At 43.3% G+C, this 16,533-nt stretch overlaps 2 protein-coding genes across 4 annotated transcripts in view; one reads left to right on the top strand and one right to left on the bottom strand.

Annotated features, from left to right (window-relative positions):
• LOC149440130 (C-type lectin domain family 2 member B-like) overlaps positions 1-16,533 on the bottom strand; it is a 344,322-nt gene that overhangs the window by 150,515 nt on the left and 177,274 nt on the right. The gene's annotated exons all lie outside the window — the stretch shown is intronic.
• Positions 1-16,533, top strand: part of LOC149440131 (C-type lectin domain family 2 member B-like) — a 194,889-nt gene that overhangs the window by 38,587 nt on the left and 139,769 nt on the right. The gene's annotated exons all lie outside the window — the stretch shown is intronic.

Here is a 16,533-nt window from a genome sequence, read left to right on the forward strand (position 1 = left end):
TATATAGCGCCATCAATGTACGCAGCACTTTACATACATATATTGTACATTCACATCAGACCCTAACCCTCAAGGGGCGTACAATCTAAGGTCCCTAACTCACATTCATACATACACATACTAGGGACAATTTAGACAGGAGCCAATTAACCTACCTGCATGTCTTTGGAGTGTGGGAGGAAACCAGAGTACCCGCAGGAAACCCATGCAGTCACAGGGAGAACATGCAAATTCCAGGCAGGTGGTGCCGTGGTTGGGATTTTAACCAGCGACCCTAGTACTGCCAGGCAGAAGTGCTAACCATTTAGCCACTGTGCTGCACAGTGTTCAGCACAGATAGAGGTTCTAGAGCAGCAATCAGGGGAGTATAATGTCGGTGTTGCTATAAGTAATGTTCCTATGGTTGGAATAAAGGATAGTAATTTGGATGAGGAATATTCAAACAGAAGTGTTGCAACAGCTCATGAATCTGACTCAGGAGTGGAAATGGAACATGTGTCTGACCCTTTGGTAAGCACATCTGATGAATCCATTGCTCCTCAGACAATGAAAGTATGAAGTCTGTTGATTCCAACCATAGTAATGTTATGCAGCAATCTGAGTCTCCATTGCCATATGCTCAGAGTAGAGCCTATGCTGGTAGGCCAGCTCTCAGGTGTTTTGCCTGTAAAAAGTTGGGACACATTGCAAGGTATTGTTTGATGTATAATAATAATGAACACATAAAAACTCGGTACCCTAGAACCACACCAAGGCGCATTGAAGTTTATTCTGCAGATGGGGAAGCAATCCAAGGCATAAAGCTCATAGCAGTCAGAGCCAGGTCCCTTTTAAAACACAAATGCTGCGATTACAATCTGAGAATAGTCAGTTAAAGCACGAAAGGCATCAGTTTATGGAGGAATTGCACAGACTTAAAACGGATGTAGCCTCTTTTTCACTGAGGTACAACATTGGGGGAAACAAATCTTTGGCTAGTAGCCCCTAGTGAGTTGTATAGAAGGTGAGAATTTTCTGGTTAACGTTTCTGTGTTATGGAATAAGGTTTAGATGCAAGTCTCAGAGATTTGGCCTCAGTTTTTGGAATATTATAGAGGACCTTGAGGCATTTTTACTAGTTTCAAGGATAAGCCTCTGGATTTGTTTTTGTTTTGTTGTTTTTTTTATATTATTTTTTTTGTCCAAGTTCAGATGGAATAATCCAAATTCATATGTTTAGTCCACCTGAAAGGGGAGTCATGGGCTATGCCCTAAGTTAGCAACCAAATCCATTTTGTTTAACTTGTTGCCGACCGCAGATAGCCGAATGCCGGCTGCACTGCGGCCGGCCAGTTCTGAGTGGACGTCATATGACGTCCCCCCAGAACGCGCTCTCCTGCGCGCCCCAGGGGGTGCGCACCTGGCGATCTCCGTGATCGCTGTGTCCTACGGACACAGCCGATCACGTGATGTGGTAAAAGGCCAATCACAGCGGCCTTTTACCACCTGATCAGCGGTGTCCAATGACACGCTGATCAGAGGGAAATGCAAGTGCCGGTTCTCGGCTGCACTTTCCTCACGCTGTCAGATCGTGAGGAAAGTACTGCCGAGAACCGGCAGTTGTCAGAGCGGGGATCAGCACCGATCATCAGGGCACTGATGATCAGTGCCCTGATGATCGGTGCCCAGCAGTGCCACCCGCAAGTTCCGCCCACCTGTGCCCTGCAGTGCGCCCACTAGCTCCGCCCACCTGTGCCCAGCAGTGCACCCACCTGTGCCCAGCAGTGCACCCACCTGTGCCACTCTGCAATTTCACACACCTGTGCCCAGAAGTGCCACCTACCTGTGCCCACCAGTGCCACCCACCTGTGCCCACCCACCTGTGCCCACCCACCAGTGCCACCCACCAGTGCTGCCCACCAGTGCCACCCACCAGTGCAGCCCAGCAGTGCTGCCAGTCAGTGCCACCAGTCAGTGCCCAGCGGTTGTGCCAGTCAGTGCCCAGCAGTGATGCCAGTCAGTGCCGTCTATCAGTACCCATCATTAGTGTCACCTATCAGTGCCGCCTATCAGTGCTGCATATTAGTGCCGCCTATCCGTGACACCTCATTAGTGCTGTCTGTCAGTGCCGGCTATCCGTGCCACCTCAGTACTGCCTATCAGTGCCCTTTAGTGCTGCCTATCAGTGCCCATCAGTGCCGCCTATCAGTGCCCATCAGTGCTGCCTCATCAACGCACATCAGAGAAGGAGAAAATTACCTGTTTGAAAAATTTTATAATAGAAACAAAGAAACTTTTTTTTTTTTTTTCAAATTTTTGGCAATTTTTTATTTATAGCGCAAAAAGTAAAGTGCCCAGTGGCGATTAAATACCACCAAAAGAAAGCTCTATTTGTGAGAAAAAAATGATCAAAATTTCATATGGGTACAATGTTGCATGACCGCGCAATTGTCAATCAAAGTGCGGCAGCGCTGAAAGCTGAAAATTGGCCTGGTAAATAAGGGGGTATAAGTGCCCGGTAGGCGAGGGGTTAAGACTGGTGTTGGTAGATTATTATTTTAGTATTCAGGTGGAAAGAAGTCCAAATTGATAGGTTTTGTACACCTGAAAGGGGAGTTATTACACCCTAACACAGTGGTGGGCAACCTTTTTTTTCAACTGAGCCAAATCTCGCCAAAACCACGATTGAAATTTATTTTGAGAGCCACATTTTTAAAACTGAAAATACATCCCCCATATAGTAATTCATCCCCCATAGTAATTCATCCCCCATATAGTAATTCATCCCCCATATAGTAATTCATCCCCCATAGTAAATCATCCCCCATATAGTAATTCATCCCCCATAGTAATTCATCCCCCCTATAGTAATTCATCCCCCATATAGTAATTCATCCCCCATAGTAATTCATCCCCCATATAGTAATTCATCCCCCATAGTAATTCATCCCCCCCAGTAATTCATCCCCCATATAGTAATTCATCCCCCATATAGTAATTCATCCCCCATATAGTAATTCATCCCCCATAGTAATTCATCCCCCATATAGTAATTCATCCCCCATAGTAATTCATCCCCCATAGTAATTCATCCCCCATATAGTAATTCATCCCCCATATAGTAATTCATCCCCCATAGTAATTCATCCCCCATAGTAATTCATCCCCCATAGTAATTCATCCCCCATATAGTAATTCATCCCCCATATAGTAATTCATCCCCCATATAGTAAGTCTCCCATATAGTAATTCATCCCCCATATAGTAAGTCCCCCATATAGTAATTCATTCCCCATAGTAATTCATCCCCCATATAGTAAGTCCCCCCTGTGTCAATTCACTTACCTTTGCCCCGCGCGTTCCTCTCGCCGTGTTCCCGCGCCGTTCTGGTCTTCAGGGCGGACTGTGAGAGGAGAGGAGTTCGTCACGCTGCCCCGCCTACATCCTGGCTGCCCCGCCTACATCCTGACAGCTGCATTGTCCTGACTTTTGGGGCGGCCGCCCGAGAGGAGGGAGGGGGGCGGCCGCCCGAGAGGAGGGAGGGGGGCGGCCACCCGAGAGGAGGGAGGGGAGCGGGCGCCCGAGAGGAGGGAGGGGAGAGGGCGACCGCCCAAGAGGAGGGAGGGGAGGGGGCTGCCGCCCCTAGAGGAGGGAGGGGAGCGGGCGCCCGAGAGGAGGGAGGGGAGCGGGCGCCCGGCACACAGAAGAGCCGCATTTAAGTTTGTAAAGAGCCGCATGTGGCTCGCGAGCCGCGGCTTGCCGACCACTGCCCTAACCTAACAGCTGAATGCATATTTGGTTTATGATAAACTTGGTAAAAGCGGCATTCAGGTCTCATTTTTTTTTTCTCTTTCTTCCTCTTTCCGGATGATGGAGATTCATTTTTAGTTAGGTTTATCCTAAATAAATCATGTTTTTTTAACCACTTGCCCTCCTGAGGATTTACCCCCCTTAATGACCACGCCTCTTTTTGCTACTCGGCGCTACACTAATTCAACTGATAATTGCACGGTCATGCAATGCTGCACCCAAACAAAATTTACGTCCTTTTTTCACACAAATAGAGCTTTCTTTCGGTGGTATTTGATCACTTGTGCGATTTTAATTTTCACGCTATAAACAAAAAAAGACCAAAAATTTTGAAGAAAAACAATATTTTTTACTTTCAGCTATAAAAAAAAAATATATAGTAAACTCAAAGTTAGTTATAAATTTAGGCCAAAATGTATTCTGCTCCATGTTTTTGGTAAAAAAAATCCCAATAAGTGTATATTGATTGCTTTGTGTGGAAGTTATAGCGTCTACAAACTATGGTATAGATACTGCAATTTACGCCATTTTTTCACTATACAGCGCTGCGCTAGTTTAACCACTTGAGCTCCTGAGGATTTACCCCCCTTAATGACCAGGCCTTTTTTTGCTGTTTGGCGCTGCACTAATTCAACTGATAATTGCGCGGTCATGCAATGCTGTACCCAAACGAAATTTATGTCCTTTTTTTCACACAAATAGAGCTTTCTTTTGGTGGTATTTTATCACCTGTGCGCTTTTTATTTTTTGCGCTATAAACAAAAAAACCACGAAACTTTTGAAAAAACACAATATTTTCTACTTTCAGCTATAAAAAATATATCGTAAACTCAAAGTTAGTCATAAATTTAAGCCAAAATGTATTCTGCTACATGTTTTTGGTAAATAAAATCCCAATAAGTGTATATTGATTGCTTTGTGTGAAAGTTATAGTGTCTACAAACTATGGTATAGATACTGTAATTTATGCATTTTTTTGCTATACAGCGCTGCACTAACTCAAATGATAATTGCGCAGTCATGCAATGCTGCACCCAAACGAAATTTACGTCCTTTTTTTCACACAAATAGAGCTTTCTTTTGGTGGTATTTGATCACCTGTGCGCTTTTTATTTTTTGCGCTATAATCAAAAAAAATACGAAAATTTTGAAAAAAAACAATATTTTCTACTTTAAGCTATAAAAAATATATCAAACTCAAAGTTAGTCATAAATTTAAGCCAAAATGTATTCTGCTACATGTTTTTGGTAAAAAAAAATCCCGTGCATTAGCGGGCAAACTGGCGCTATCTAGGAGGGGCGCTAACACTATCGGAAGTCACCAGTGACACTAATACAGTGATCAGTAAAAATCTGTTCACTGTAATCAATGACACTGGTGACAGGGCAGTGAAGGGGTCAACTCGGGGGGGGGGCGATCAAGGGGTTAGACGGGATTATTGGTGTATTAGCGGGCAATCTGGCGCTATCTGGGAGGGGCGCTAACACTATCGGAAGTCGCCAGCGACACTGATACAGTGATCAGTAAAAATCGCTTCACTGATCGGTGACACTGGTGACAGGGCAGTGAAGGGGTTAACTGGGGGGGATTAAGGGGTTAAATGGGATAACTGGTGTACTAGCGGGCAATCTGGCGCTATCTGGGAGGTGCGCTAACACTATCGGAAGTCGCCAGCGACACTGATACAGTGATCAGTAAAAATTGGTTCACTGATCAGTGACACTGGTGACAGGGCAGTGAAGGGGTTAACTGGGGGGGGAAGGGGGCGATCAAGGGGTTAAACGGGATTACTGGTATACTGGCGGGCAAACTGGCGCTATCTGGGAGGGGCGCTAACACTATCGGAAGTCGCTAGCGACACTGATACAGTGATCAGTAAAAATTGGTTCACTGATCAGTGACACTGGTGACAGGGCAGTGAAGGGGTTAACTGGGGGGGGGAAGGGGGCGATCAAGGGGTTAAACGGGATTACTGGTGTACTGGCGGGCAATCTGGCGCTATCTGGGAGGGGCGCTAACACTATCGGAAGTCGCCAGCGACACTGATACAGTGATCAGTAAAAATTGGTTCACTGATCAGTGACACTGGTGACAGGGCAGTGAAGGGGTTAACTGGGGGGGGGGGCGATCAAGGGGTTAAATGGAATTACTGGTGTACTGGCGGGCAAACTGGCGCTATCTGGGAGGGGCGCTAACTCTATCGGAAGTCGCCAGCGACACTGATCAGTAAAAATCGCTTCACTGATCAGTGACACTGGTGACAGGGCAGTGAAGGGGTTAACTGGGGGGGGGGGGCGATCAGGGGGTTAAATGTGTCCTAGAGTGTTCTAACTGTAGTGTAGTGCTTGTGTACTCACTTTTTGGATGTCTTCTTCTCTGTCTGGAACGGAATGTGTCCAGGCAGAGAAGAATGACATCATATCCTGCCCTGTGTAAATATCAACACAGGACAGGATAGGACAGGGACCGATCATGTGATTTCAGCCAGAAATCACTGGCTGAAATCTAATGATCGATCCCTCCTGGATCGAATCGTATCACCCGCGGGTCGGCGGGAGCGCGCGCGCCCCCTACCCGTGAATGTGTCGGGAGCGCGGAGCACGTTTTAAAACGTGCTTTTGCGCTCCACTGCCGCCCTGCACACGTATATACACAGTGACAGGGCGGCAAGCGGTTAACGGACAATTGTGCGGTCATGCAATACGGTACATAAATGAAATTTATGTACTTTTTTTCACACAAATAGAGCTTTTTTCGGTGGTATTTGATCGCCTGTGCGTTTTTTCATTTTTTGCGCTATAAAAAAAAAGCCTGACAATTTTGAGAAAAAAAAAAGACTTTTTGCTATAAAAGATGTCCAGTAAAAAAAATGTAAAAATCAAATTTTGGCATAAATTTTGGCCAAAATGCATTCTGCGACATGTCTTTACTAAAAAAAAAACCCAGTACGTGTAAATTAATTGGTTTACGTGAAAGTTATAGCGTTTACAAATGGCGGGAAAGATACTCGGATTTTTAATTTTTTTTTATACTAATAATGGTGGCGATCAGCGACTTTTGGCGGCGATCAGCGACTTATGGCAGGACTGCGGCGGACATTCTGACACTAGGGGGGGAACTGACTTGGGGTCACTGACATCCCCAGTGACACCAATACAGTGATCAGTGCAAAAAAAAAACACTGACACTGTACTAATGGCACTGGGGAGGAAGGGGTTAACCTTTTTATTTACTGAAAGGGTTAACTGTGTGAGGGGAGTGTTTTACTAGGGGGCGGGGGGGGGTGTACTGCACTGAGGACAGCTGATCGGGAGAGATAAACTCTTCTCTTCTGCTCAGCTTGTCAGGAGCTGTCAAGGAACTGACAGAGACCCGGCGACTGACATCCGCGGCCGTGATCGGCGGGACAGGTAGGGCGGCGGCACGCCTCCTACCTGTTTTGTAAACACACGTCTTAAAACGTGGTTTTGCCCAGCCGTGCCGCCCTGCCAACGTATTTATACAGTGGCTGGGTGGCATGTGGTTAATAGCTTGTTTAGAATTGCAGAAGGCAGGAAAAACTAAGATCCTAGGCTACAAGTGAGGCTCTATAAGTGAAGATAGCAAGCGAAGAGATATTACGGATAAGAATTTGATTCTGCTCTTGTTTTAATTTCCAGAGTCCTAGTGGAGCGAGAGATTGGCAAGGTCTCTGGAACATGGATGAAAGATGGTCATCTGGTTGGCAGTGTGTCTGTGCCCTGCCGCATCACAAATTTATTATGATGAACATTTAGGAAAAGAGTGATAAAAGGGAAAGTTAACATCGGGGCGAACTGACAATTTATGGGGCCCCCAGGCAATAGGGGGATCATGGGGCCCCTATGTCCTTGCCCAAACTCAAAAAAGCCTATGAAAAAGGTACCCGGGGCATCTCATGGGGCCCCCTACTGACCCCAGGCCCTCGGGCAGTGCCCGAGTTTCCAAATGGTCAGTCCGCCCCTGGTTAACATTATAACGGGCGATAAAAGGTTTTGTTTCCTTTTGGACAATTTCATTCTAATTCAACATCAGGAAGACTTTGCTCATCAACAGCACTTGTGGAACGTCACGCTGGAATCTTGACAGTTATGGTCACAACTGTATTATATATGCAAATGAAGTGTGTTGTTGGTTAGGGGAGGAACATAACCTATCCATTTCTTCAAAACAAGGAATGTGAACTGTGGGGCTTTTCAGTGAGGGATTAAAGTTTGGAAGTTTGGGAAGATGCTTCACTCTGGTTTCTGGATGGGAATATCATTGCCAGGAAGGAAACACCTGCGTATAATTTAGGACATAGAAGAGTTTGCTACTTTGTCCTAAAGGATACTGTTATAATGTTAGTTAGTGAAGTAAGATGTTCCTTGAACCTATCGATAGCTAGAGGTGCACGGTGTCCCCTGGGCAATGTCTCAGAAATCCAGGTGCAGGGATGGAATTATATATTGCCAATCTATCTGCAAACATCAAATATAACCACTCTGTTAATCTAGAGCCCTGAATCCTGGTGTGGGTAGGAGGATATGGAAATGGTTGACAGATTGGGATAGGGGGAAAACCTTATGAAAAGATTGCAGCGATAAAGATAGATTTATGTATCTATTGTCATTGATTCAGGTTTATATGTGTTGTTTGACCCGACATTTATATAAGAAGGTGACACCTCTGTCTATGCAAGTTGAGGGAAAAGTTAAAAGTAATGTATCTTTATGCAAAGTAGAAGCTTTGCTGCCAAGTAGGAGTTCTGAGCTATCAGGTACATGCAGAAATTTCAATAGAGAAGGCCATACTGAGCACACCTGCCTAATTCCAAGCCATGTATACAATGAAGGGCTATAGGAGGTTGGCAGTGGGCTGTTTGATTTGGTGGGTCATGTACTGATAGGAACATATCAAATTGTTACTAGGATCAATATATTTATGCATATATTATGATATTGGGTTGATTTGCATGATGTTATAGCTGAACATACATTTGTAAGGTTATTAACCTCCCTGGCGGTTTTCCCGAGTGTAGCTCGGGGTAGAATTTCTATACCAAGAACGGTAACCCCGAGCTACACTCGGGCTTACCATGCAGTGTTCTCTGGGGGTCCCTGCAGCACTTACCTTGTCCTTCGCTCCCACGATGGGTCCCCTGCAGTGTCCCCGTCCATCTCCTCCGGCGGATGCCGGCATCTGGCTTCCGTATTCCGGTCCCTGTGACGTCGGAACGTTCGGGCGGCGGAACCGGCGGGAAATTTGAAATTTTTAAAAAATGACATTTTTGCTGTCATTGCTTTTTCACTGCATTTCACATACATTTTGTCCCCACTGCTTTGTCCTGTGCCCTGCCTGCATTTTGACTGTTCTTTCTGCCTGGAAACTTAGAAAAGTCCATGGCGGCCAAAAAGCGTCCCTTTACGGCAAAAGTGGTTTTAGACCAGCGATAGTAAATCAGAACCACTTGCAGAATTGAGTGATAATGATTTGTGGGGAAATTCGTCATCAGACACTGAAAACGATTTTGCGACTTTGTTCAGCGATGTGCGAATTTGCCTCTGTATTTCAAATTTCAGTGTTTTTGGTTTGATTATTTTATTGAATTAAATTTATTATTATTATATTATTATTTTTTATGATTATTTATTAAATTATAATTTAAGATTTCGTGTTTCAAGTTTTATCATATCCGGAATGTTTAATAGACTCTTTTTCGGATAGATTTCAGTGAGTTATTCCTAAAAATTACAGCCTACAATAAAAAACTACATATTTCCATGCAAAAAAATGGTACCGCTTTCAGCACAAAATTCCTGACATAATCATACCGCCAGGGAGGTTAATATGGTTGAGTAAGGTACTCCTCAATGTTTAGTATCTAAAAGCTAGTTACGGTATGGTTCTGAGCATGTGCTGACGCATGGTTAGTGAATGAACACCCTTGCTCGTGGCGGATCCTATTGTGAAGATGCCAACAAGAAGAAACTGATTGCTGCCGCCATAAACATTGTCACTGAAGCAGGGGCGGACTGACAACTCATGGGGCCCCCGGGCATCAGGGGATCACGGGGCCCCTGTGTCATTGCCCAAACTCAAAAAAGCCTATGAAATAGGAGCATCTCATGTAGTCCCCTGCTGACCCAGGGCCCTTGGGCGCTGCCCGAATTTCCAAATGGTCAGTCCGCCCCTGCACTGAAGAATGGTGATGAGGGGCCATGCAGTTGCAAAGCGGCATGTTTTGGGAAGCACAATGTATCCTAATGTCAGAAATGTCTGGACTGTTCCGTCGAAGCCTTCTCTGAAGAAGAAGAGGATGGTGTGCCATTCAGGCACAAAGTGACAGAGCAACATGTTTCAATAGCAGACATTTATGGAGTCTTACTGCATGGTTGCCAAAGAATTATTTGACCCATTGAATGTTATCTTGAAGTGTCAAGAAAAGCAAGTATTTATGACAGGATGTGTAACAAAAGGCTGCATACCATTCTTCCTGGGAGCTCCCGCATACCCCTTAGCACTTTGGCGTGGAGATAAGAGAGCCTCAACCCAGACACCCCGGTGCCATGCATAATCAAAGGAGAGATTATATGGCTTCTAGCCAGAAGTGATTGACCAGGGTCTGAACATGGTCGGCAATATAACAGAGCGGCCCCTTTTAATTATTGACGCTTGCTCATTGGATGGAGAACTACACCGGACAGGTCAAGGGTGTGTGTGTGTGGGTGGTGCTCGAGATGACCTTTAAATATAGTGTTGGCCATGCTTCTCTCTCCTTTCTGCTCTTTCGTGGGACCAGCTAAAGATACTAAGCTTTGAGGACGAACTTACGTAACATATTCCTAGATTGTAAGCTCGAAAGAGCAGGGCCCTCGAACCCCTCGTATATTGTTTTGTTACTGTATTGTCTCATGTTCTGTTCCCCACTATAATGTACAGCGCTGAGCAAACCTTTTAGCGCTATATAAATACTGTATAATAATAATAATATCATCTTTACTATTATTCCTATATATACTCTGTAGTATTGGCTTAGATTTCTATGTTAGTTTTACTTACTTTGTAAATAAATAAGACTTTGCTTCTTTGAGCATGGTGTCTATTATTATCGCTAATATTGCATTGTATTATGTCCTACAATATAGTCAAAGATTATATAGTTACTAATTAATTATAGGAACCGACAAATAGTACATAAATTGTATAATAAATAGGGGGATTCTAGAAACAAACCCCTATTATTTATTTCAGTTAGTAATGGTTTTTAAGCTTTGTATGTTAGGAAAAATACTAGAACATTGATGGATAATACAGATCTGACCCAGACTAAGCAAAATACTTTGAAAAGAGGATCTTAAAGCATAGCAAAATGTTTGCTGGTTTTAAGGAGAAGCCTCTGAATTGCAGTCAATTAATGGCAGTCGGGACGTACTAAAACTCTGAAATAAAAGTTTTTTTCCTCTGCAAAGTGAATTTAAAATGGATCAATTTACTCACTATAGGAGAGAAGTGGCTTGTGCTAAGTCACTGTATACCAGCAATGGGTTTTTTTTGTAATGCAGTTTCCATTTTGCTTTGGAGACCACATACAGATTCAATGCTCTCTAACAAGTTAATGAGAAAGGTGTAGGATAAATGTCATGCGGAGTCAGCACTAAATCTGTACCTTTTTGTATTTATTTTTTTTAATTTCCTTTTTTGTTTTTCTCTTTTTTCGGTTTACCCTTTTGCCACAATGTACCTTCCGGTGTGCTTCTTAAGTTGTTTGGTTTTGCTATGGTGAAATAAAAAGAAAAAAAAAAATGGGGATGGATGTGGAGAACATTATATGGAGAACATTTTGAAATTGCACAGGGAGAACATTTTTTTTTTAAATATTTAATATAGAATATTAAAGCTCCCTTACAGCATTTTTGTGTGTTTAAGTGAATTTCCAGCATTTTTTTTTTCTTTCTCTTCCAACATTGAATAACTGTTTTATATAAATGTAGTGAAGCTCCCTTATTGTTATTTAGCTATTGCCAACTACAACAAAAGTAACACCAGGTTTAACCCCTTCCATACCGGGCACTTTTACCCCCTTCCTGCCCAGGCCAATTTTCAGGTTTCAGCGTTCTCACACTTTGAATGACAATTGCACGGTCATGCAACATTGTACCCAAACTAAAATGTTTATCATTTTATTCACACAACTAGAGCTTTCTTTTGGTGGTATTTAATCACCGCTGGGGTTTTTATTTTTTGCTAAATTAACAAAAAAAGACCATTTTTCTTTGTTTCTGTTATAAAAGTTTGCAAATAAATAATTGTTCTTCATAAATTTAGGCCAAGATGTATTCTGCTACATGTCTTTGGTGAAAATAAGCCAAATCAGAATTTATTATTTAGTCTGTAGGAAAGTTATAGAGTTCACAAACTATGGTATATATCTGAAAATTGATCAATCCTGAAGTACTGACGGCCAATCTAATTTCTTGAGAAATGTCCAAGAATGTCAGAACAGTACAGATATCCCCCAAATGACCCCTTTTTGCAAAGAAGACAGTCTGATGTATTTCATAAGAGGCATGGCGAATTTTTTGAAGTTGTAATTTACTTCTCATAATTTTTTGGAAAATGAAGAAATTAAAAAAATTATTTTCACAGTTTTTTTTTTACATACTGTCACCAGTGCAGTACAGCGTCATCATATAACTGGCATGGCAGTGATCAAGGACACTGACTGGTGACAGTACGAAAAAAAAATGGTAATTTTTTTTAATTTTTGTATTATTTAAACTTTTTATTAAATTTTTTTTCTCTTTTTTTAAGATTTTGTTTTCATATTTTACTATGACAAAGGTAGTATAATGTTACCATAATAACATTATACTACTTTGGGGAACTGATCAGTATTTTCTTTTTTACACAATTTGCTGATAGCAAAGAATTACTTTGCTATAAGCAAGCATTTACCTGAATGACATCGATTCATTCAGGGGGTTTTTTTGTGCTGTGGCCACGGCTAATCACATGACACAGCTGGGCTGTGATTGGCCCAGCTTGTGCATGTGATCGCTGTGACCGTTCACAGCTAGACACACTTGTATACAATGGATGGCATGAAAGGAAGCCATCCATTGTATACAACTGTCATGTGACCTGCTGTGATTGGTCACAGCAGGTCACATGGTACTGGCAACGGGGCCGGTACACAGATCTGTCATCGGCCGTGTCCGAGATACACGGCTGGTGACAGATCGCACCACAGCGCGGCCCTGCGGGCATGCGCAGTACGCGTCCACCCGGAGGGACTGGCTGTTCACCCGGCCGCCATTTGGCTATAGGCCGGGCGGCAACTAGTTAAGAAACAGTTGTGTATCCATTCTACAGTATTTCTACATCTCACATGAAGGCCTCTCTACAGTCCTAGAATCTATCAGTCCTCATATAACTTCATTTTTTTTTGTTTATTGGTTTTTGCCATAACTAAGTTCAAAGGGCAGTGCTTGAGTATCATATAGATATCCTGGGACTTGAGATGAGATTCATAGTAATTGGCATTTTGCAGGTATAGTATAGTACAACTGTACTTAAGTGTAGTTTAGTTGGATTATTCCTGAAGCCACAAGTAACAGGTGACATCACACTTCTCTGTTTTCTGAAATTAAGTTATTTGGTCTGCTTATATGACACTGCCTACTCTGCTCAAGGAACTCTTCCTTAGCCTGCTAAAGGTATGGCTCATACATTAGTTACACCCAGTAGCCAAGGATGGAATTCAGTGCACAAATGTTTGGCACCAGCCAAGGCTTTAGCCCATCAGGGTTGAGTTGCGATGGCAACAAGATCCCCAATGGAGATGTAAAAGGGTCATACACACGCAGTGGGCATCAGCAGCATGTGGGGCATTATTTGCAGGCTTATGACAATGGATGAAGACAGAGGGTGTTTTCAAACCAGAGAAACTGGTTGAAGGTGATAACCATCCAAATTGTTAATGTGGCAATGTAAAAGGGTATCATGAGTATGTCACAGTACATCTATAGCAATTGCCAATAACGTTTTTTTAATAATCAGAAGTACTAGATAAACATCACGCTGAATGAATCTGTCTTACAAGTACTCTTCAGGAAACCTGTGTTTTCCTTTATTATATTTGTGCCCGCCATAATAAAGCATAAGTATACCTTCAGAAAGCCAGGAATGTTGTTCCACAGGCCTCTACTGAATACACTGTACCAAAGAAAAATTGCCATGGAAGGATGTCACAGAAGCAAGTGCAACGTGATCAAAACGGCATTATGGATTTAATATTATGGAACTGTTGAGAAACAAGATCCTCAGTTTTTCGGTCTTGTCTCTTATTATTAATATGGATTTATTACATCCAACACAAGTTATGAACTACAGATATTGAGATCCAGAAATGTGGACTGTAGACATGGAGAGTTTAAAGAGTCTTTTCAAAGAGTTTTTTTTTTTTTTACATCAGAAGGTAACAGCAAAATTCTGAATATTAAAGAAGATTACACATGAATCATTATTTTAGGTGTGGCCTAGTTTCACTGGCCACAAGGGGCGGACTGTTAGATAATCAGTTTATGTGAAATCTCCAATAATGTTATAATTACAAGTATATTTTAGTTAGATGGAAATATACAGTATTAAAACCATGGATTGTTTTGCAGCATCAAACTATTCCTAGCTTCCATACTGGTATAAAGGTATATAGTTTTCCACTATATAAGTTCTGATCTTTTGTTCTCCCCTTAGCACATCTCACAAGAGTGGTAAACAGCAGCCTTCTTTGAACTTCCAATCAGGCCCAATATACATTCGCTAGGTACAGTGTCCAACTAGTGAGCATTATATTAGCCACAGTACAGAAAGGAGGGGGGGATATAAGGCCTGGTCACCCAGGGGTAGGTCTCCTTTGTGTTAAATAATAGAGATATACCTAATCCATGGTTCGATACTCATAAATTTATCATTTATCATAATCCAATTAAGTTTTTGTTTGACCAAGTCTAGCGGAATTCATGACTGTCTTCAACATCTAGCTATAGTAATTTGTGCCGCCAACAAAAGATAAAGAATTAATTTAACTGATTTCTTGGGAATATCAGTGGGCAACAGATAAAATAAGGCTACTTCCAGTGATCTATGAATATTAAATCCTGTTACCGAATAAATGAAGTTAAATATTCGAATGCAAAATCTATGAACCACCGGACATTTCCACCATATGTGGAGCATAGTGCCCTCTTGTCCGCAGTGTCGAAAGCAATTAGGTGACACAGATGGGTACATTTTAGCAAGACGTGTAGGAACCAAGTACCAGCGAAGAAGAGTTTTATAATTGGATTCAATAAGATTAGTATCAATCAAAGTTTTAGATTGAGCATTGGCCATAGTCCGCCAAGTGTCCAGATCTAGAGAGCTGTTCAAATCCCTTTCCCACTGAATCATATAGGATAGCTTAGTAAGTGGATCGACAAGGGAAGCATAAATAGTGGATAACCAACCTTTCATCATCCCAGTAGCCCCACAGGAGATCTCTAGAGGGGTAAGTGTGCAAGGTTCTACAAGTAATTTGAGTTTACTGGTGATAAAAGATATAATTTGATGGTAACGGTACAGTTCACTGGAGGGTATCTGGCAATTTATCAAAAAGTATTGGAGAGAACGAGGACAAAGTCCATCTAAATAGTCCCCAATACGCAAAAAACCCTTATTGACCTACCATTGGTGATAGACCAGGAGTAAACTCAGGGTTACAAAAGACTGGAGCTAAAGGGGTATGTAGAGAACAGAGAAGTTTGCGGGCCAGCCATCTATCCCAGACTGTTAAAGAATAGGATAATGTAGGACAAAGGATAGGAGGGCGCAATCGATTAGGAAGCCACATGAGAGCGCCAATAGCATAGGGACGGCAAGAAAAGGCCTCAATGCCAACCCACTGGGGAACATAACCCCTAGCGGTAGTACAAGAGAGCTGTGCCATCTGAGCTGCCTGAAAATAAGTCAGGAGATTAGGATGTCCCAAACCGCCATTGTCAGGGGTCCGGGTGTGACCAGAAATGTGTGGGAACACAGGCGTAGTCAGGGCTGGAGAGGTAGAATGGTCAGGCAGGTCGTTTGGTACCGTTAAGCACCGCCTGGCGGCGTCTCTAGCAGCCCACAGCATAGAGTTCCTCAGGGCGTGGGGTCTAAGTCCCAATCTGCTTATTCACCAGGGCCCCTGATGGTGGGGATGGACTTGGAGCAGACTGAGACCAGGTCGCGACCCCTGAATACGTCCGGCAATGGTAGAGTGCGTCGTCAGAGGTGGGAGGGGAAAGGAGCCTCACCTGAAGAGGCTGGTAGACCTGGTAACAGGGACAGATCCGTGCGGGATGGATGGATCGTCTGGGTAGCGTAAGGCGTAGTCAGGCAGGCCAGGTCAGCAACGTGCGGGCAGCGAGCTACCGGAGGAGCAGGCAGAGAATGGTCAGGGTCACAAGCCGGGTTCAGTAACTCACGGGCAGCGCGGTACAGAGGATCAGGCAGAAGGATGGTCAGGCAAGCCAGGGGTTAAACAGGAGACAGTCAGCAGAGGTCAGGATCAAAGCAGGGTCAGCAACAAATCAGGTAGGCAGCTATGCAGGAACACAGGTACAGGGGCTCATGGGAAACAATACACCAAGGCACTGATCACAGGCCTGGTCCTGCTTAAATACACCTCCTGCAATCAGCCTCAGGTGATGGCTTGATTGCAGGTG

This window comes from Staurois parvus, unplaced genomic scaffold, assembly GCF_062004578.1.
Source record: "Staurois parvus isolate SC_StPar_1 unplaced genomic scaffold, SC_StPar_1.0 ptg001111l, whole genome shotgun sequence".
Taxonomy (NCBI): Eukaryota; Metazoa; Chordata; class Amphibia; order Anura; family Ranidae; genus Staurois; species Staurois parvus.